This window comes from Rhinopithecus roxellana, chromosome 2 (assembly GCF_007565055.1).
Source record: "Rhinopithecus roxellana isolate Shanxi Qingling chromosome 2, ASM756505v1, whole genome shotgun sequence".
NCBI lineage: Eukaryota > Metazoa > Chordata > Mammalia > Primates > Cercopithecidae > Rhinopithecus > Rhinopithecus roxellana.
In genome coordinates, this window is record NC_044550.1 from 22,012,611 (window position 1) to 22,034,881 (window position 22,271).

The 22,271-nt window shown below is 39.7% G+C and overlaps 1 protein-coding gene across 1 annotated transcript in view; it reads left to right on the plus strand.

The window, feature by feature from the left end:
* Window positions 1–22,271, plus strand: part of MCUB (mitochondrial calcium uniporter dominant negative beta subunit) — a 117,340-nt gene that overhangs the window by 67,887 nt on the left and 27,182 nt on the right. The window lies entirely within an intron of this gene.

Here is a 22,271-nt window from a genome sequence, read left to right on the forward strand (position 1 = left end):
AGAGGATAATCTTTCAGAGGAAGCAAGTTATGTAAATAATTTCTGCTCAATTAGAAACTGAGTATGCACCCAATCTGTACAGTTCTGTTCGTTGTGATGTTTAACACCACACTACACACCGGCACTTGATTTGTGACTTCTGATGTCAACACATTTCTAGTTTATGAGCTTTACACATCTCTTATGCTTTGTGACTCTAGGAATCTGCTTTTCAACTATCATACCTCTTTTTTTTTTCACCTCCCAACATCAGATAACTAGATAGGAATGTGAAACTCCTTCACGTAGCTCTTTTTTATTCAATTACATAATAGACTGAAATTGAGTGCCTGTGGCATGTGTACTAAATATAGTGGTAAATATTAAATATCATTATATGCTTTGGACACAATACATGCTTGCAGGATGTTCCTTTAAAAAATGCAGTGCAGGCCGGGCGCGGTGGCTCAAGCCTGTAATCCTAGCACTTTGGGAGGCCGAGACGGGCGGATCACAAGGTCAGGAGATCGAGACCATCCTGGCTAACACCGTGAAACCCTGTCTCTACTAAAAAATACAAAAAAACTAGCCGGGTGAGGTGGCGGCGCCTGTAGTCCCAGCTACCTGGGAGGCTGAGGCAGGAGAATGGCGTGAACCCGGGAGGCGGAGCTTGCAATGAGCTGAGATCCGGCCACAGCACTCCAGCCTGGGTGACAGAGCGAGACTCCATCTCAAAAAAAAAAAAAAAAAAAAGAAAAGAAAAAAGAAAAAAATGCAGTGCAAAGTGCAGTAAGGAAAAAAAGAGGAAGTATAGTTTCAGGGGAGTGCCAGTTATTAATTTATTATCTGTCAGCTCCAAATCTATGGTTCTTTGCTCTGCTTGTGATACTGGGGTTGGACTCTGTCAACATTTCTCCTTTGCCAGCTGTGCAGCTTTAGGCTTTGTCAGTGCAGGACCTGGGGAGATGCATGGTGACAGCAGTAGATCAGTACTGTTCTTCCAGTTCTGGTTCACCTTCCTTTATTCAGCCCAGGAGTCCTCGCAGATCAACTTAAGCAGCACTCTCAGACCTTTCTCTCCCCACCTGTAGGCTGTTTCTCAGGTAGCTCCAGCCCAGTCTTCAGGCTGGTTTCCTCCCACCAAGAGGGCTGGTCTAGAGAATAGCTTGATCCTGTTTACACCTTTGACAAACAGCAGGCCCCTCTTTGGCGCCAGTGCTTGTGTATTTCTCATGTAGCCAATAACCACACCCTCTTTGAAGAGGTCCGAATCTCAGCCTACATAAATGTTTAATAAGAGCACTAAAATCCAAAAAACAAAATTAAAATAATACATCCTGCCATTATTGAAATTTATTTAGAGCAGAGGTTAGTGTACTTTCTCTGTGAAGGGCCAGATAGTAAGTATTTTAGATTTTCTGACCACATATGGTATCTGTTTCATATTCTTCTTTTTTTTAAACAACATTTTGAAAAGATTTAAAAAAGTCTTAGCTCATGGGCCATGGTTTGCTGAACCCTGGTTCAGAGTATGAATAAAGTAAAATCTTACTTTTTTCAGCTAGAGAAATCTAAACTAAAATAGTGAGAAGTCTGAATTTTAGACTTATTTATTGCTGCATAACAAATCTCTCTAAAATTTAGTGGTTTAAGACAACAGTCATAATTTATTAGCTCTCACAGTTTCTGTGGGGCAGGAATTTGGAAGCAGATTGCCTAGGCGGTACCAGCTCAATGTCTCGAATGAGGTTATGGGTGCTGGTTAAAGTGGTGATGATTTTTTAGTTTTTAAATTTTTTATCTCTTTTATGTCTTATGTCATTGCCAGTTTTTTTGGTTTGTTTGTTTTTGTTTGTTTTAGGCAGAGTCTCACACTGTTGCCCATTCTGGAGTGCAGTGGTGCGATCTCGACTCACTGCAACCTCCACCTCCTGGTTCAAGCTATTCTCTTGTCTCAGCCTCCCGAGTAGCTGGGACTACAGATGTGTACCACCATGCCTGGCTTATTTTTGTATTTTTAGTAGAGACAGGGTTTTGCCATGTTGGCCAGGCTGATCTCAAACTCCTGACCTCCAGTGATTCACTTGCCTTGGCCTCCCAAAGTGTTGGAATTACAGACGTGAGCCACTGCACCTGCCCTGTCATTGCCAATTTTTATGTCAGCACTATCTTGATAGGTATCAGGGTGGAATGGCCAAGTAAATGTCAAGTCCTGAGGCTGATATGTCAAAATAATGACTGAAACTACAATACCCGTAAGGTGTGAGGTTAGAAAGTAGAGATGTAAGGAGGTGACATATGATAGAAATACATACATTGTATTATAGGAAGGGATCCAAAATGAAATGTATGACTATAAATTTATAACATTAGACGCGACAGAAGTGAAGAAATACCTATTGAAAAAATAAAATTTAAACCATTCCAGTTTTCAGATGAAGTCTTTTGTTTCGCATGTTTGCATGTATTTGGATAGAACATAATATTTTATAATGAATTCTTTTCTTCCTTTCTTTTTTTTTTTTTTTTTTTGAGACGAAGTCTCTCTCTGTCACCCAGGCTGGAGAGGAGTGGCGCAATCTTGGCTCACTGCCAGCTGTGCCTCCCAGGTTCACGCCATTCTCCTGTCTCAGCCTCCTGAGTAGCTGAGACTACAGGCGCGCACCACCATGCCCAGCTAATTTTTTGTGTGTTTTTAGTAGAGACGGGGTTTCACAGTGGTAGCCAGGATGGTGTCAATATCCTGACCTTGTGATCTGCAGGCCTCGACCTCCCAAAGTGCTAGGATTACAGGTGTGAGCCACCGTGCCCAGCCTTTAATGAATTTTTAAATGAAACTATAACTATATCACTAAATATGCCCGAAGTAGAATAAATGTAAAGCATACTATATGTTGATTTGCACGACTTGAATACAGTTGCCAACTGTGCTACCCCATGTGGCTCTCAGCCTTCTATCATTTCAGACACTCAGGCATCAAAGCAAGGAAGACAACTTTGTTAGCACCATCTGGCTAGACCGCCATGTAGATTCTCTTCCTTTGAGACCATGCTTGACAATAATTGGCTTAGGTTAGGAAAAAATTTGGTGTGTGTTCTTATCTAATTGATACCCTCGCCCCATGTACAGCTTTTCTTCCTAAATTATTTCTCTGGGGCCCTATTACACTTTATTCTTTTTATTATCACACTTACTTTCATTGTATTATTCATGTCCTAACTCTATTATTATAAAGAAATCTCACCAAGGAGAATTTAAACCTCATTTCAGAGGTCCAGTCCAGATTTAGCTGAGAATTCTGAAGCATAACATTCATACAGAAAATATATAGTCCATAAGTTTAATGAGTGATCATGCCATGCAGTTAGAATCCAGACAAAAAACAGAATGCTGTTGGCAACTTAGAAGTGTCTCCATGCTCCATTTTAGTCACTACCTAAGTCCTGCAGTATTACCACCATTGTGACTTTCAACACTGTAGATTACTGTTACCTCTTTTTCAAATTTATATGAATGGAGTCTTACAACATATACTGTTTTGTATCTGTCTTTTTTGCTTAACTTTATGTTTGTGAGATTCAACCATGTTGTATTGTTACTCTATTCCATCTGATGAAGATGCCATTATTTATTGTGTGGCAGGAGTTATTAAATTGTTTTAGGCAGATAGAGAGGAAAAGGGGTCCTTGGGACGTTTCATTTTTAATGCAGCTCTTTTAAAATTATTATACTTTAAGTTCTGGGATACATGTGCGAACGTGCAGGTTTGTTACATAGGTATATACATGTGCCATGGTGGTTTGCTGCACCCATCAACCCGTCATCTACATTAGATATTTCTCCTAATGCTCTCTCCCCTGACACCCACCACCCCCTGATAGGCACCGGTGTGTGATGTTCCCCTCCCTGTGTCCATGGGTTCTCATTATTCAACTCCTACTTAGGACTTAGAACATGCGGTGTTTGGTTTTCTGTTCCTGTGTTAATTTGCTGAGAATGATGGCTTCCAGCTTCATCTATGTCCCTGCAAAGGACATTAACTCATCCTTTTTTATGGCTGCATAGTATTCCATGGTATATATGTGCCACATATTCTTTATCCAGTCTATCATTGATGGACATGTGGGTTGGTTCCAAGTCTTTGCTATTGTGAACAGTGCTGCAATAAACATACATATGCATGTGTCATTATAGTAGAATGATTTGTAATCCTTTGGGTATATACTCAGCACTTAGAGCCAGGCCAGCAAACGTTTAATATGCAAATGCCAGTCATTGGAAACTGGGTCCACCCAAACGTGGCAGTTGCCACAGCCTTCTTGCCCTTGCCCCACATGTTCCTGACAACATGGCCACCCCCACATATCCATGTGTGTAAAACATCATGGTGCACTGCATTTGTATATTAAAAGGCTAGAGTGGGAGGACCAGCCTTTTTGCAGGCTACGTAAATGACATGCCTGGTCAACCAATCCCCTGTGCCCTATGCAAATCAGACACCACCTTCTTCAGCCCCTATATATACCTGGCTAGTTTCTGCCCCACTTGGGGTCTCCTCTTTCGGCTTTGGAGTCTCCCTCCCTCTGTCTCTGTACAAGGGAGCTTCTTCCTTTTTTCTTCTCCCTTCCTTCTTGCCTCTTAACTCTCTGCTCCTTAAAACCACTCCATGTGTGTCCGTGTGTTCTCATCTAATTCAAGGTGAAACAAAAGCCCTGGTATTTCTCCACTCATCCGAGCCGTATCATTTGTACTGATGATGAAGATTTGTGTAGTTCTAGTTTTTGCTTATTATGAAAACTGCAGCTCTAAACTTTATGTTTGCCTTTTAAGAACATATGCAATTTATTATTTTGGTTTACACCTAGGAGTAGAATTTCTGGGTCATTAGGTATATGTGTATTTAGAGATACTGCCAGTTTTCCAAAGTGTGGTTGACAGTCCCTGCAGTAGCATACAAAAGTTTCATTTTGAACATAGACTTTTAGTTTCAATCTAATTCCGGGACTGGGAATCTAATTGACCCAGCTTGGAGCAGGTGTCTGGTCAATTACAATGAGAGGATTAAAGGTCACATAGTACAGACATGGTTTTGGGAGGCCCACCACTGCTACACTCTGGGTGGAAGTAGAGGCAATTTCTAAAACATAGGAGATTGTATGAACTGGGTAGATACCCTAAAAGGTTTCAATCACATATATACAAATTAGATGCACAAGGAGAGGCTCTGGCCTGGAGATACAGCTTCAAACCATCAGCAAGGTAATGTAGTTGAAGCAATGTGACTAGATGAGATTGCCCAAGGATACTGCTTAGAGTGAGATAAGAGAGGGTAGCCTCTGGTAGAACTCTGGAAAACACCAACATTTAAAGGATGACAAGAAGAGGAATCTCTAAAGTAAACTGAGAAGGTATAATCAGAAATCCAAGGGAATGTGATGTCATGAAAATTAAGAAAGAGAATGGCCGGACGCAGTGGCTCACACCTGTAATCCCAGCACTTTAGGAGGCCGAGGCAGGCAGATCATCTGAGGTCAGGAGTTCGAGACCAGCCTGGCCAACATGGCAAAACCCCGTCTCTACTAAAAATACAAAAATTAGCCTGATATGGTGGTACCCACCTGTAATCCCAGCTACTTGAGAGGCTGAGGCAGGAGAATCACTTGAACCTGGGAGGCAGAGGTTGCAGTGAGCCAAGATCGTGCCACTGCACTCCAGCCTGGGAGACAGAGCGAGACTCCATGTTAAAAAAAACAACAACAAAGGTATTTCAGGGAAGAGAGAGTGATCAAAAGTGGTGATTGCTTCTGCAAGGTCAGCATTGAAAAGCTTTCATTTGATCTAGAGACCAGTAGTCCAGTGGCCTTTTGAGAGTAATTTTAGTGAAATGATGGGGCAGAAGCCAGATTGCAATGGGTAAGGAATGTGTGAAAGATGAGGAAATAGATAATAAATGTCACAACTCATTCAAGTCATTTAGCTACGGAAGGAAAGGGAAGCAGGCATAGAGAAAAGACAGAAGGCAGGAGAAGCTTGAGCAGGCTTACCTGCTGATGAGGAAGATGCAATTGAGAAAGATATTCAGTAAAGTAAGGTCACTTGGAAGGAGATAATGATCCCAAGCTGAGGGGAAATATGTCAGCCTTGTGAGGACACAGAAAGACTTCTTCCAGTGTAACCATAAGGGAGCAGGGAAAGATGGTTGGTTCTGTGGCTGAGTTTGAAAGAGGCTAGTCACTCACTACATACTAGGTGTTCAGTACAATTAGCTGAATTAATTGAGGACTAAATGACTTCATATAGGTATCTACCCAGAAGAAAAGAAGTCATTATACAAAAAAGATACTTGCGCACACATTTATTGCAGCACAATTTGCAATTGCAAAAATATGGAACCAGCCCAAATGCCCATCAATCAACAAGTGAATAAAGAAAATGTAGTGTACACACACACACACACACACACAATGGAATATTACTCAGCCATAAAAAGGAATGAAATAATGGCATTTGCAACAACCTGGATGGAATTGTAGACTAATATTCTAAGTGAAGTAACTCAGGAATGGAAAACCAAACATTGTATGTTCTCATTCATAAGTGGGAGCTAAGCTATGTTATACAAAGGCATAAGAATAATACAATGTACTTTGGGGACTCAGGGGAAAAGGGTGGGAGGGGTTGAGGGAATATACTACACATTGGGTACAGTGCTCCTTGGGTAATGAGTGCACCAAAATTTCAGAAATCACCACGAAGAACTAATTCATGTAACCAGATACCACCTGTTCCTAAAAACCATTGAAATAAAATATAAGTAAATTTTAAAAATGTTTAAAATGACTGTATATAGGCATACCTCAGATATATTGCAGGTTTGGTTCCAGACCACTACAATAAAGCAAGTCTTGCAATCAAATGAGTCACAACATTTTGTTTGTTTGTTTCCTAGTGCATATTGAAGTTATGTTTACAGGCTGGGGCCTGGTGGCTCACAGCTGTAATCCCAGCACTTTGGGAGGCCAAGGCAAGAGGATCACTTGAGCCCAGGAGTCTGAGACAAACCTGGGACAAAAAAAAAAAAAAAAAAAAAAAAACAAAAATTAGCTGGGCATGGTGGCACATACCTGTAGTCCCAATTACTAGGGAGGCTGAGGTAGGAGGATCACTTGAACCCAGGAGGTCAAGGCTGCAGTGAACTGAGATCATGCCAATGCACTCCAGCCTGGGCAACAGAGTGAAACCTTGTCTCAAAAAGTTACATTTACTGAACTATAGTCTATTAAGTGTGCAATAGCATTATATCTAAAAAACAATATACATACATTAAGATACTTTATTGCTAAAAATGCTAGTAATCATCTGAGCCTTCATCAAGTCATAATCTTTTTGCTGCTAGAGGGTGTTGCCTCAATGTTGATGGCTGATGACTGATCAGGATGGCGGTTGCTGAAGGTTGGAGTGGCTATGGCAGTTCCTTAAAACAAGAGAACCATGACGTTTGCTGCATCAATCAACTATTCCTTTTATGATAGAGTCTCTGTAGCATGTGATGTTATTTGATAACATTTTACCCATAGAATAACTTCTTTCAAAATTGGAGTCAGTCCCTCCAAACCCTGCCACTGCTTTATCAACTAAATTTATTCTAAATCCTTTGTTATTATTTCAATGAAATTCACAGCATCTTCACCAAGAGTAGATTCCATCTCAAGAAACCACTTTCTTTACTCATTCATATGAAGCAACCCCTCATCTGTGCAAGTTTTATTATGAGATTGCAGCAATTCAGTTCCATCTTCAGGTTCCACTTTTATTCTGATTCTCTTGCTATTTTTACCACATCTGCAGTTACTTCTTACACTGAAGTCTTGACCCCCTCAAAGTCATCCAAGAGGGTTGGAATTAACTTCTTCAAAATTCCTGTTAATGTAGATATTTTGAGCTCCTCCCATGAATCATGAATATATTGAATGGTATCTAGAATGGTGAATCCTTTCCAGAAAGATCTCAATGTACTTTGCCAAGATTCATCAGAGGAATCACTATCTATGGCAGTTATAGCCTTACAAAATGCATTTCTTAAAGAAGACTTGAAAGTGTAAATTACTCCTTGATCCATGGACTTCAAACTGGATGTTGTGTTACCAGGCATGAAAATATTAATCTCCTTTTACATTTCTATCAGAACTCTTGGATGAACAGGTACATTGTCAGTGAGCAGTAATATTTTGAAAGGAATCCTTTTTTTAAATTTTTATTTTTTAATTTTGTTTTCTGAGCAGTAGGTCCCAACAGTGGGCTTAAAATGTTCAGTAAACTGGCCTGGCGCAGTGGCTCACACCTGTAATCCCAGCACTTCGGGAGGCCGAGATGGGTGGATCACGAGGTCAGGAGTCTGAGACTAGCCTGGCCAACATGGTAAAACCACATCTCTACTAAAAATACAGAAATTAGCCAGGCATGGTGGTGGGCCCCTGTAATGCAGCTACTCAGGAGGCTGAGGCAGGAGAATTGCTTGAACCTAGGAGGTAGAGGTTTCAGGGAGCTGAGATCGTGCTGTTGCACTACAGCCTGGGTGACAAGAGTGAAACTCCATCTCAAAAAAAAAAAAAGAAAAGAAAAATATTCAGTAAACCATGCTGTAAACAGATAAGCTGTCATCTAGGCTTTGTTGTTGCACTTATAGAACACAGGTAGAGTAGCTTTAGTGTAATTCTTAAGGGCCCTAGGATTTTCAGAATGGTTAATGAGCATTGGCTTCACCTTAAAGTCACCAGTTGCATTATTAACCCCTGTCAGCCCCAATATAGTGTAATTAGCCTGTCCTTTGAATCTCTGAAGCCTTGAAGCCAGGTGTCATGTGCATCTGTGTGAAGAGAGTCTACCAAACAGGCTTTGTGTGAGCAACAAGGCTGTTTATGTCACCTGGGTGCAGGCAGGCTGAGTCTGAAAAAGGAGTCAGCCAAGAGTGGTGGGATTATCATTAGTTCTTATAGGTTTGGGATAGGCAGTGGAGTTAGGAGCAGTTTTTTTGTGGGCAGGGGGTGGATCTCACAAAGTACATTCTCAAGGGCGGGGAGAATATTACAAAGTACCTTCTTAAGGGTAGGGGAATATCACAAAGTACATTATCATAAGGGCAGGGAGGATGTATTATCATAAGGTCAATTGATCAGTTAGGGTGGGCAGGAACAGAACACAATGGTGGAATGTCATCTTTTGTGGTTCTTCAGTTGCTTCAGGCCATCTGCAGGTCACAGGGGATATGATGGCTTAGCTTGGGCTCAGAGGCCTGACACCAGGCATTGACTTTTCCTCTCTAGCTATGAAAGTCCTAAATGGCATCATCTTCTAACACAAGGCAGTATTGGAATCTGAAAATCTTTTGTTTAGTGTAGCCACCTTCATCAGTGATCTTAGCTAGATCTTCTGGATAACTTGCTCCAGCTTCTACATCAGCACTTGTTGCTTCACCTTGTACTTTTATGTCATAGAGATGGCCTCTGTCCTTAAACCTCATAAACCGACCTCTACTAGCTTTCAACTTTTCTCCTGCAGTTTTCTCACTTCTCTCAGGCTTCACAGAATTGAAGAGAGTTAGGACCCTGCTCTGGCTTTGGCTTTGGATTAAGGGAATGTTGTGACTGGTTTGATATCCAGACCACTAACACTTATCATGTCTCCCTATCAGCAATAAGGCTGTTTCACTTTCTAATCATTCATGTGTTCACTGGAGTAGTACATTTAACTTCCTTCAAGAATTTCTCTTTTGCATTCACTACCTGGTTAACTGGTACAAGAGGTCTAGCTTTCAGTCTACCTCAGCTTTTGACATGCCTTTCTCACTAAGCTTAATTATTTCTAGATTTTGATTTAAAGTAAGAGATATGCCACTCTTCCTTTCATTTGAACACTTAGGGACCATTGTAGTCTTATTAGTTGACCTAATTTCAATATTGTCCTAAGGGAATAGAGAGGCCCCAGGAGAGGGAGATGGGAAGGGAAAGGTTGTTAGAGCAGTCAGAACACATGCAATATTTTTTGTTGTTGTTTTAAGACGGAGTCTCCCTCTGTGGCCCAGGCTGGAGTGCAGTGGTGCGATCTTGGCTCACTGCAAGCTCCGCCTCCCGGGTTCACGCCATTGTCCTGCCTCAGCCCCCGAATAGCTGGGACTGCAGGCGCCCACCATAACGCCCGGCTAATTTTTGTATTTTTTTTTTTTTTAGTAGAGACGGAATTTCACCCTGTTAGCCAGCATACTCTGGATCTCCTGACCTCGTGACTTACCTGCCTTGGCCTCCCAAAGTGCTGGAATTACAAGCGTGAGCCACCGCGCCCGGCCTAACACATACAATGTTAATTAAGTTCCCCATCCTATACGAGCATGTTTCCTGATACCCCAAAATAACTACAGTAGTAACATCAAAGATCACAGATCGCCATAACATAAAGTAGTAATGAAAAAGTTTGAAATATTGTGAGGATTACTAAGATGTGACAGAGACAAAGTGAGCACGTGCTTTAAGAAAAAATAGTGCTTACAGGCTGGCTTAGAAGCGGGGTTACCACAGCCCTTCAGTTTGTACAAAAGGCAATATTTGTGAAGTGTGATAAAGTGAAGCACAATAAAATGAGGTATGCCTGTATTTTCAGGCATTATATACTGCCATTTCATTTATCAGTTCTCTGTGTATTCAAACTTCCTGTGAAGGAATCTCTGCATTTCGTATTCACTACAACAGAGGGCATAGCAACTTAGAATTCTGTGCTTTAGAAATTCAGACGTGTTACTTTCATGTAGTTCCCGTTTGTTTCCCAGTTTGGAATTACTACCTTTGTCATGCAAAGATGTTCAAGTACTTCTGCATTCTATAAAAGTTGTGACTATAAATAGATGTATTCATTTAAATAGCGTGTGTCTGTATACAAAATTCTATGGTCTAGATGCATATCTAAAGAAATTATCTTTGGCTCAGAAAAATAGATAATTGTATTGGTTTCACAAAATACTGCGACTGCATTTTTGGAGTTGTTTTTAGACCTTGAAACATATTATTTTGAAGATCTTTAGTGGTAATAAGAATTTATCTTTTCAAGGGGAATTTGATAATTTTTAACAAGCAAATATTACGAACCAAGTCTGTTGCTTTTTCTTACCCGGGTTTCAGCTTGTGTCTTAAAACTTTTAAAAGTAAATTACATGATCTAATGATATCTGTAGAATACGACTGAGTGAGCCCTGAAACAGCAAGAATAATGGAGTTCTCATTCATGGATATGGAAAGGGCAAATTGTAGCACCATATTATTTTCGAAAGCCTCATACTGAGATTAGCGTCAGATGTGGTGCTTTTGTAGCAGGGTAATTAAAGTTGTCCTTAAAAGGCTTATATTTAGAAGTAATTGTTTTTATTTATTTTTCTGTATCAGTGTATTAGCTGTTGCTTTTCAACTAAGAAATCTAAACTGCTACCCTCTGATTTATAGTCATTATGCAAATTATGATAGTCCCTGCTGTTGTCCATTATATATCAGTATTTTTTCTTCACTCCAGGTTAAAAAGTTGTTTCCTTTTTGAAGTCAGGCTGCTGCATCTTTTTAATTTTTTCTGCTTGAGCTCAACTTCTCTTTAGGCTATGTTTTCTACTTCTTGATACTTGACATTTTCCTAATGCTTCTAGAATGGGAGGTTGGATCACAAAAAGCTGCTATTTCTACTTTAAAGAGATAAAGGCTGAAAATTTTTTTTAACTGAATGTTCTTTTTGTCACACTCCCTGACACATTGTTTTTTGGTTAAATGATATGTAGTAGAGTTATTGATATACAATACTCTCAGCTAGATTTTTTTTTTTTTTTTTTTTGAGTCGGGGTCTCCCACCATCGCCTGGGCTGAAGCGCAATGGCATGATTTTTTGTGTTTTTAGTAGAGACAGGGTTTCACTGTGTTGGCCAGGCTTGTCTCAAACTCCTGACCTTGTGATCTGCCCACCTCAGCCTCCCAAATTGCTGCAATTACAGGCGTGAGCCACCCACAGCACCCGGCCACTTTCAGCTAGATTTTAATATGGGAAACAACTTACCAGTTTTTTTTAACATCCAAGAGAAACAGTATTATTCAAACTTGACTGAGTAAGTCAGATTTATTTTATTTTATTTTTGAGACGGATTCTCCCTCTGTCGCCCAGGCTGGAGTAGAATGGCGCAATCTCCACTCACGGCAAATTCCACCTCCCAGGTTCAAGCAATTCTCCTGCCTCAGCCAGCTGGGATTACAGATGCGCACTACTACACCCAGCCGATTTCTGTATTTTCAGTAGGGATGGGGTTTCACCATGTTAGCCAGGCTGGTCTCAAACTCCGGACCTCAAGTGATCCACCCACCTCAGTCTCCCAAAGTGCTGGGATTACAGGAATGAGCCACCGCGCCCGGCCTTATTTTACTTTTTTATTTTTATTTATTTATTTATTTTATTTTTTTGAGACGGAGTCTCGCTGTGTCGCCTGGGCTGGAGTGCAGTGGCTGGATCTCAGCTCACTACAGCCTCCCAGTAGCTGGGACTACAGCCGCCACCTCGCCCGGCTAGTTTTTTTGTATTTTTTAGTAGAGACGGGGTTTCACCGTGTTAGCCAGGATGGTCTCGATCTCCTGACCTCGTGATCTGCCCGTCTTGGCCTCCCAAAGTGCTGGGATTACAGGCTTGAGCCACCGCGCCCGGCCTATTTTTATTTATTTATATTTTTGAGATGGAGTTTCACTCTTGTCGCCCAGGCTGGAGCGCAATGGTGCAATCTCGGTTCACTGCAACCTCCACCTCCCATGTTCAAGCAGTTCTCCTGCCTCAGCCTCCTGAGTAGCTGGGATTACAGGCATGCGCCACCATGCCCATCTAATTTTGTATTTTTTTTTTCTTCTAATTTTGTATTTTTAGTAAAGATGGGATTTCACCATGTTGGCCAGGCTGGTCTCAAACTCCTGACCTCAGGTTATCTGCCCACCTCAGCCTCCCAAAGTGCTGGGATTACAGGCATGAGCCACTGCGCCTGGCCCAGATTTATTTTATAAATAACTGATGCTTGTTTTTAAGCCATCCAGTCTGTAGAACATTGTTATGGCAGCCCTAGGAAACATACAAACATAAAGCTGTAAAACATGTTGGAAAATAAACTATTTGCCATAAGATATTTTAAACAAATTTGTGTTAAAATGAGTGAAAAAATGTTAAACAAGATTTGGGGGAGCCTCTCTGAACCTACTCTGGTTCGGAGGCTGCCTGATTAAAAAAAAATTAAGTATATTATATTCAGCGGATTCTTAGAAAATGTGAAGGTCTTTGTCATGTTCAGTAGAGGGGCAAAGATAAATTGAGGCTTTGTTAGAAAAGTTATAGTTAAATATGTGCGTATGTTAGTATAGTTTAGTTAGTATAGTATGTGTATAGTTTCTAAAGTGGTAGAAAAATAAATAGAACAGACTTTTTCAAGGAAAGTAGTAAAAGGAGAAAAAACTATATAAAACAAAACTAAAAATATGAAGGAAATAAAATATAATAAAAGTCATTGTGAAAAACTTGATGGAAAATAGAGAAGACAAAAAACAAGCAGCCACAATTCCACTAACTCCTGACTTTTTATGCCAGTCTGTCTATAGATAGATATGCTCGCATTGTCATAGTCAACTACAAGCTGATTGCTAACATTTTCTAAACATTTACCCACCTCATTCAAAGCTTTTCATAAACAAAATAATTTAAATAGCTCTATCACATCTTGTCCTATGGATCTAAGAGAATTTACTATTTACCTATGGTTGATCATTTCCATTTTATATACTATTTTCAATTTCATTTTTCCTCATTAGAAAGGAACACATTCTCATTTTAGAAAATGTGTAAATCACAGGCATGCAAAAAGGAGACAATAAATCACCAATCATGCTATCATCTAAATTATTAAAGTTAACATTGATGTATACTTTGCAGTTTATTTTCTATGCATTGTATGCAGTTTTTCACCATTACATCTAAATGGCTTCTGAACACCTTTACACATAAATCTTTGTTTGCATTTTTATTTCTTTAGGATAAATTGTGGAATGATACCATAAAGTATGAATAGCTTTAGGATCCTGATAATGTATTATCAAACTTCTTTGGGGAATTTTTTTTCATGTTGTTTTTCTCAACATAATCCCAGGTTAGAAGTAGTCTGAACCCAAACAAGCAAATCTTTATAAGGTTTGGAATCAAACAATAATACACACTTCGGCATTCCTGGAGCAACAAGCCTTCCTCTTGAGACTCACTCCCGTACATGTCTAACAGATGTCTTCGCTGGGGTGGTCCCCAGGTACCTCAAACTCGGCATTTTTTTAACTGAGCTCTTTCTTACTCCTCTATAGACCTGATTCTCTCCTTTATTCTTTTTCTTGATAAACTGGTTCCATTACCAATCATTAGAACTGGAAGGCTAAGAGTTGTCCTAAATTAATATTCCTTAAAATCAACTGGTAGAGGTTGTACCAGTAGTTACAACTGAACTGTCACTAAGACCCACTGGTTGTACTTCATACAGACCTCTCAAATTCATCCTATCCTCTCCTTTCCATCACTACTGCCCTACTTCAGATTCTTACCATTTTCCCTAGATTATCTTAACAGTTTCCTAACTGGCTTCCCCCACCAACCCATTCCAGATCTAAATCTATTCCTATCTTCTAAAATCAAGTAAAGTCAAACTACTTCCAGATGTAAAGACCTCTATCGCAAAGAGAAACATTAAAAAAGAAAAAACAAAACAAAAAACAAAAAAAAACTTCCCACGAGTTGATTCATATCCTCTTCTCCAGCCTCACTTTATCATCTGCAGCACCACCCACCTCCCAACCCTCTATTTCAGACATTCTGAACCCATCACAGTTTCTTGAAAGTGGCATGCTGTTGCACGCTTCCTTGCTTTTACACTTTCTCTACTCACTGCATGGAGAGCCCTATTCAGTGTACCCACTATGCATGCTCTTACCACTATCATCTTCCCACCATAAAATCTGTAGACTCGATCTGTACCTGCCATCTCTTCCTTTCCTTCTGCAGTACAGTGGTCTTCCTCCTCAAAGGCCAGTCCCCCCACTCAGATGTTTTCCATCTTGTGTCCCTCAGGCTTTCTCAGACAGACAGATGTTTTTCCTTTACTCCTTCAGTTGTCACTCTCTCACTACCTCTCATGCTATACAAGTACATACATCAGCATGCAAATATACTCTGATGTCTCTCAGCTTAAGTCCCAAACCCTCCAATAACCACATAGCCTTCCAGCTACTGCCCTATTCATGTGCTCCCCTTAGCTGAACTTTTCCGTTTGTCTAGATTAGCTGTCTTCTCATCATCACTTCCCACTCACTCTTCAGCATACCACCACCTGGTTTCTGTCTCCAGCCCCTCAGCTTTCTAGCTCAGACCTTTCCTGAGGTCCAGAGTAGAATATCCAAATACTTGACTAACATCTACCCTTATGTAATCACAGACATGGGAAACTAAATTGATCTAGAACAAAACTCTTGATTTTCCCGTGAAACAGCTTCCTCTGGTCCCCTCTTCCCCATGCAGTAACTGACTCACCATCTCCGTAGTTGCTGAAGTCACACCCAGGAGTTGTTCTTGACTCCACTAAGCTATCAGTTTTACCTGCATACTTTTATCTGTTTCTCTCCATTTTTATTGTTAGTGCTCTGGGCCAGGTCACCATCATCTATTGTGCCAGTTTCTAAACTGGTTTCCACCCTTGCCCTCTAGGCTGCCCTTTTTAAAGCAGTAAAAGTGATTTTAAAATGTAAATAGAATCACTCCATTCTTCTACTTAAAACCTTTCAATGAATCCTTACTACACTTTAACAAAATAAAAGCTTGTGGCCAATGAGATGCTGCATGACTGAGACACTACTTCTCATACCAGTCTCATCTCATCTCCCCTCTCTTTCTCACTTACCTTACTCTGGTCCTACTGGTCCTCCCTCAATTCCTAGAACATGACAAGTTTCTTAGACCTCAGGGACACAGCACATGGTGTTCTGTCCGGAATGTTCTTCTCTTCCTCTCTGTATATCTAAGTGTTTTACATGTGGTATCTTACTTAATCTTCTCAGCAACTATGAGTCAAACACTACTGTTTCTCATATTTTTTCATTAAAATGTATTTATGTATCAATTTTTCAAAAAAAAAACAAAACCCGGCATTGATAGAAGAAGTAGCTATAGAACAAGAGCTGACAAATAACAGCATGTGGGACAAAGCGAGCACCCCTCCCCACTGTTTTTTAATAGACCATTTTTTATAGCAGTTTTAATTTAATAGCAAAACCATGCAGAAAGCTCTAAGAGTTTCCATATACTGTCTGTCTACCTCCACTCCCTCAGCCTCTGGTGTTATCAATATTTTGCATCAGAGTAGTACATTTATTACAACCTATAAACCTTCACTGGTACGCCATTACCCCCAAAGTCCATAGTTTACATTAGGATTCACCCTTGGTGTCGTACATTCTATGGAGTTGGACAAATATATAGTGACATGTCTACATTATAGTGTCATACAAGAGAGTTTCACTGCCCTAAAAATCCTCTGTGCTCTATTCATCCTTGTGTTTCCCATAACTCCTGGCAACCACTAATCCTTTCACTGTCTCCACAGTTCTGCCTTCTGCAAAATGTCATGTAGTCGGAATCACACAGTCTGATTCTTTTCAGATTGGCTTCTTTCACTTAGTAATACGCATTTAAGGTTCCTCCGTGTCTTTTCATAGCTTGATAGCTCATTTCGTTTTAGTGCTGAATAATATTCCATTATTTAGATATACCATTGTTTATTCATTTGCCTACTAAGAAGAACATATTGCCTGCTTCCAAGTTTTGGCAATTATAAACAAAGCCATTATAAACATCCATGTGCAGTTTATTTACTATATTTTAATTGCTAGAATACTGAAATGCAGGGACCACATGGAGATTAAGTAATCTAAGGTCACACCGATAATAAGTGACCACAGTCTAGTATTAATAGTTAGGAGCCCCCACCCTTTTAAATGTGCCACTGAACCATCACCTTATGGTAAAAGGGATGCAGAACTGCACCTGACCCACATAATTGTGTGTCCGCACCTGTTGGGATAGCGTAAGGAAGAGGTGCTGGGCAGATGGAAATAGTAGCTGTTAAAACCAGCTTCACACTATTGAAAACCATGTAAAACAAGGCTTCCAGGCATAAGTGATCTGAACTAGAGGAAAAAGTACTAGGTATTTCCATTACAAATGGATCTTAAGAAACTGCATTCACATAATGATGCTGAAAAAGTTTATTAATTATACATAATGTATTTTTAAGGCAGTATACTCAAATATTTCCATCTTTTTTCTAACAGACCACAGTAGGACAGGAAAATTAGTCTAACATCTTTTCTCTGGGTTGTAGTCCTTCATTATCTGCTTTCAAAACCAGTGTCCTGTCAAAAGGAATGGAAGGAAGGAGAGAGAAGGAGGAAAATACATGTATACAAGAATATAATTTCAGACGTCCTGCTGAGATCAGTTCCGAAGGGATGACTGACTTAAATGTGTAGTTCTTAGAAGGAATGTAAATGCAGCCTAGCTGAGAGGGAGCTGGTTGAGAAGTTACAGTAGGTGGAAGTTATTGTTGGCTACTAGCCAAATATTGTATGTATTACTTCTGTTTCTGTTCTGTATTAGCCAAATGCCATTCGTATCCTGTTTCTGTTCTGTTTCAGTCATGCTGTGGATTAACTACTCTTCTTGGACTATCCAAACCAGAAGAAAAAAATTATTTTCACAGTGATGATTCATGTAGTACCTGAGACTGAAATATTAATTAAGATAACTGCCTAGTCTGTGCTACAAAATGCAGTTTTTGTTAGGGAGACACATAGATCTAGAGGCAAGTAAGAGTTCATCAAAAAAGAGCTCCTATATAGCAGTTTGATTTTTTTTTTTTTTTTTTTTGTACAGAGAAGCAAAAAAAAAAAAAAAAAAAAAATCATTAAAGCTTGAAGCTCAGTGTGAGGTTCTACAAAAGATCATGATGCACCACAGGATGTAAAACTAATGAACCCAAAGACAAGCTTCAAAACAAAACAACTACGTAGCTGAGGAGTGTACAAAGCAGCCTAACCCCAAAAGCACCATTTTTCTTGCCTCACGCAAGAATTTCTTGTTTCTGTGGAGTGCAGAAGTACTCTATATTAAGTGACACAGAAAACAACATTTAAAATGATGGAGTTTATATTCATTTTATGCATATATTTTACCAATTTCCTTGTTCAGAATTTCACATGCTATTCCTTGTTCCTGTTACATTTTGTTCACTACAGTTTAGAGTAGTGTCTTCAATGAAAGCCTACGAGTAAACTCTCAGTCTGTTATAAATCCAACAACTTCTGTCCTTCTGAGAGTTTAATCTGTTTACATTTATTGTGATTTCAGACAAATGTGGATATCTGTGTACCACCTTACTCTGTGCATTCTGTTCATCCTGATTTTCCTTTGCTCATTTTCTTTCTCCTTTCTTGTCTTCTCGTAATTTGGCTAAATTTTTTATACTCTTTTATCTCTATTGGTTTAGAAGTACACACTTTGTTTCTCTCTTCATTTAGTTTTACATCCTGTGGTGTGTAAGCTTTCTTTGATTTCCTTTTTCCTACAAAATGCTTTCAGTAAATGTATTTTAGTCTCTCAGTCTCAGTTTTGTTCAAAATGGTAGCTTATCTGGCTATAGAATTCGAGGTTGGTTGTTATTTCCCCTCAGAACTTTGAAGATATTCCTTTGCCTCCAATCTCTATTAATTCACCTTATGTAAATTTAATTGTTTTCCTTTGTAAGCAACCTCTGTTTTTTCAGGTGTTGTAAGAATTTTTTGTTTCTGGGGTTCTGCAGTTTCATCACATTGTGTCAGGGACAGAGTTAATTTCATTTTTCCTGCTTTGGACTCATTTATTTATTATGATTTTTTAAAATAAAAATAGAAATATGGTTTCACCCTGTTGCCCAGGCTAGTCTTGAACCCCTGGGCTCAAGTAATCTTCCCACCTCAGCCTTCCAAAGTGTTGGGATTACACGCATGAGCTACTGTGTCCAGCTAAGACTCATACTTCTTAAATCTAAGAATTCATCCTGAGAATCCTTAGATTTGAAAAGCGGGGGGGCCTGATTTGGGGAATCTGAACCCAGGTGTGGTATAGAGGGGCAGCCCAGCTAACTGGATTAAATGAAAAAGCAACAGCTTTGGTTCATACCATTTGTTTGTTCAAAACTATCAAATCCCCCTTGATATAAAATGGTAGGCTTCCCAAGATGGGTTTAAGGTGAGGTGTAAACTAAAACGAAGACCTGAGTTTTGGTGAGTCATTCTTGAAATTCAGCTCTGCATGTGTGATGGGTTTGTGTAAGATTTTCAGAATTTTAATAATAATCCTCTGAAAAGGGTTGTTGCAGGGTATGGTAGTTTCTCTTTTTTTTTTTTTTTTTTTTTTGAGACGGAGTCTCGCTCTGTCGCCCAGGCTGGAGTGCGGTGGCCGGATCTCAGCTCACTGCAAGCTCCGCCTCCCGGGTTCACGCCATTCTCCTGCCTCAGCCTCCCAAGTAGCTGGGACTACAGGCGCAGGCCACCTCGCCCAGCTAGTTTTTTGTATATTTTAGTAGAGACCGGGTTTCACCGTGTTAGCCAGGATGGTCTCGATCTTCTGACCTTGTGATCCGCCCATCTTGGCCTCCCAAAGTGCTGGGATTACAGGCTTGAGCCACCGCGCCCGGCGGTAGTTTCTCTTTTAAGCTTTACTAACATGTCTGAGGATTGTCAATATTCTTGGGGTTTCTAAATAAAAACTTGCACAGGAGTTTCTTTGCTTTAAAAAATTGTTTTATTTTCAATTTCCCAAGTAACCATAGTTTCCTACTGGCATGCAAAAAAGGTTTAATATTTGACTCTTTGTTATTAATCACTTATCTCTGTACATGGTAATTTTGATGTTTTTCTAAACCTATTGTTTTTGAATTATTAATTTTTTTACGCTGGCCTACCAGTCTCTCAGAATTGTATGATTTTGAAACAGTCTCAAATATACAGAAAGTTGTGGCCACAGTAGGAAGACTATTTTGTTTGTGAACTATTTGAGAATACATTGCGAATCTGATGCCAGTTTCCCTGAAACATAGGAACATTCTCTAACTTAACGACAAACAACCATCAAAATCGGAAAATTAATGTTAACACATTACCACCTCATTAAAATCTTGCCAATTTTTCCAATAATGTTCTTTATTGACAGAAGTTCAGAATCACAGTTTAATTTAGTTGTCATGTCTCCTCCACTCTGGATCAGTACAACATTCTTTGACATTCATGATTTGACTCTTAAAGATTACAGTTATTTTGTAGAATGCCTCTGGGTTTGTCTGGTATTTCCTTGTGATTTGCTTCGGATTATATAGCATCTTTGTTGGAAATATCTCAAAAGTGTCCCATGTATTCTCACTGCATGATTTCAACTTGCCCCATTACTGATAATATTACTTTTGATCATTTAAGATGGTGTCTGCCAGGCTTCTTCCCTTTGAAGTTATTATTTTTCCTTTGGATTGATGCTTTTGTGCGAAGGCATTTTAAAACTGTGTAAATATCTCATTCCTTATTAAACTTTAAATTTATTCACTTAATTATGTCAGAATACACTCATGGTTTCCTATCTTCTTCAATGGATTATAATTTATTACTATCATTATTTAATGCTAAAATTTGTTCCAGATTTGACCATAGGGATGCCCTTCGACCTGCCTTCTGGGTTCTTTTGATAAGTCTCCCATCATCCATTGAGTACTTCCTTGCTTTCTAGTACAGCAAGATGCTCTAGGTTCATTTTGTCCTTATCCATATCCAGCCCTAGAATTAGCCATTTCTCCAAGGATCCTTGCTTCCTCTTAGGTAAGCATAGTATTTGGTGCCAAGATCTAGATGCTAGATGTTTATTATTAGGAGTGTCACTGCTCATAGGCTCTCTCAGAAAGAGAGAATGTATGTATACATATATATGTCAGTATAAAAGCATAAATATGTAAAATTTACATTTCTATACTTATATACACACGTACATTAAACATCTGCATCTTTTAAAACTTTTATATTTAATTTTATTTAATTATATTTCTTTATACTTTTACATATTAAAAACCATGAATTCACACCAGTACTTCCAGCTCCAATCTAACACTACAGGGTTTATTCTAGTCCCTTTCCATAATTGTACTTCCATTCTTGGAGAAGATAAATCTGGCTTCCATTATTCTTGATAAATTTTTTTCTTCTGCATGTGACAGTCTCTCATATCCACTACCACTCCTTCCCCTGCAGAGATGGCTTTCTTACCCCAATTGGGCTCCAACTTTTTTTTTGAGCCTGTTTCCCACGCAGAGGCCCTTTTCATCCCATTCGGGTTATGACACTCACACTAATTGCCCTCCACTGTTTAGAAACCCTCCTCACCACCGTTCTGTAGGCCAGAAGTTAAAGTTCAAGGTGTTGGCTCAGTTGTTTTCTTTTGAAACCTTCTCCTTGGCTTGTACATGGCTGTTTTGTACATGGTTGTCTTCTCCCTGTGTCCTCACACAGTCTTTCCTCTGGGTGTGCATGTCTGTTCAAATCACCTCTTCTTGTAAAGACACCAGTTATGTCGGATTGGGGCCTACACTAATGATCTCATTTTAACTTAATAACCTCTTTAAAGTATAGTCACATTCTGAGGTACTAGTCTTAATGTAAAAGATGATGTTGTTGACATTTATTGCCTATGTTGTGTTTAATACTAAAATATGTATTTGAATGTTTTGTTTCACTTATTGATGAGATTCTTTTAATTTTGAGCATAATGGAGCCTCATTTGGGTCAGTGGCATCTTTATTTTTTAAAACAGTGAACACACTTTTTTTTTTTTTTTTTGAGACGGAGTCTTGCTCTGTCGCCCGGGCTGGAGTGCAGTGGCCGGATCTCAGCTCACTGCAAGCTCCGCCTCCCGCGTTTACGCCATTCTCCTGCCTCAGCCTCCCGAGTAGCTGGGACTACAGGCGCCCGCCACCTCGCCCGGCTAGTTTTTTGTATTTTTTAGTAGAGACGGGGTTTCACCGTGTTAGCCAGGATGGTCTCGATCTCCTGACCTCGTGATCCGCCCGTCTTGGCCTCCCAAAGTGCTGGGATTACAGGCTTGAGCCACCGCGCCCGGCCATTAAAACAGTGAACAC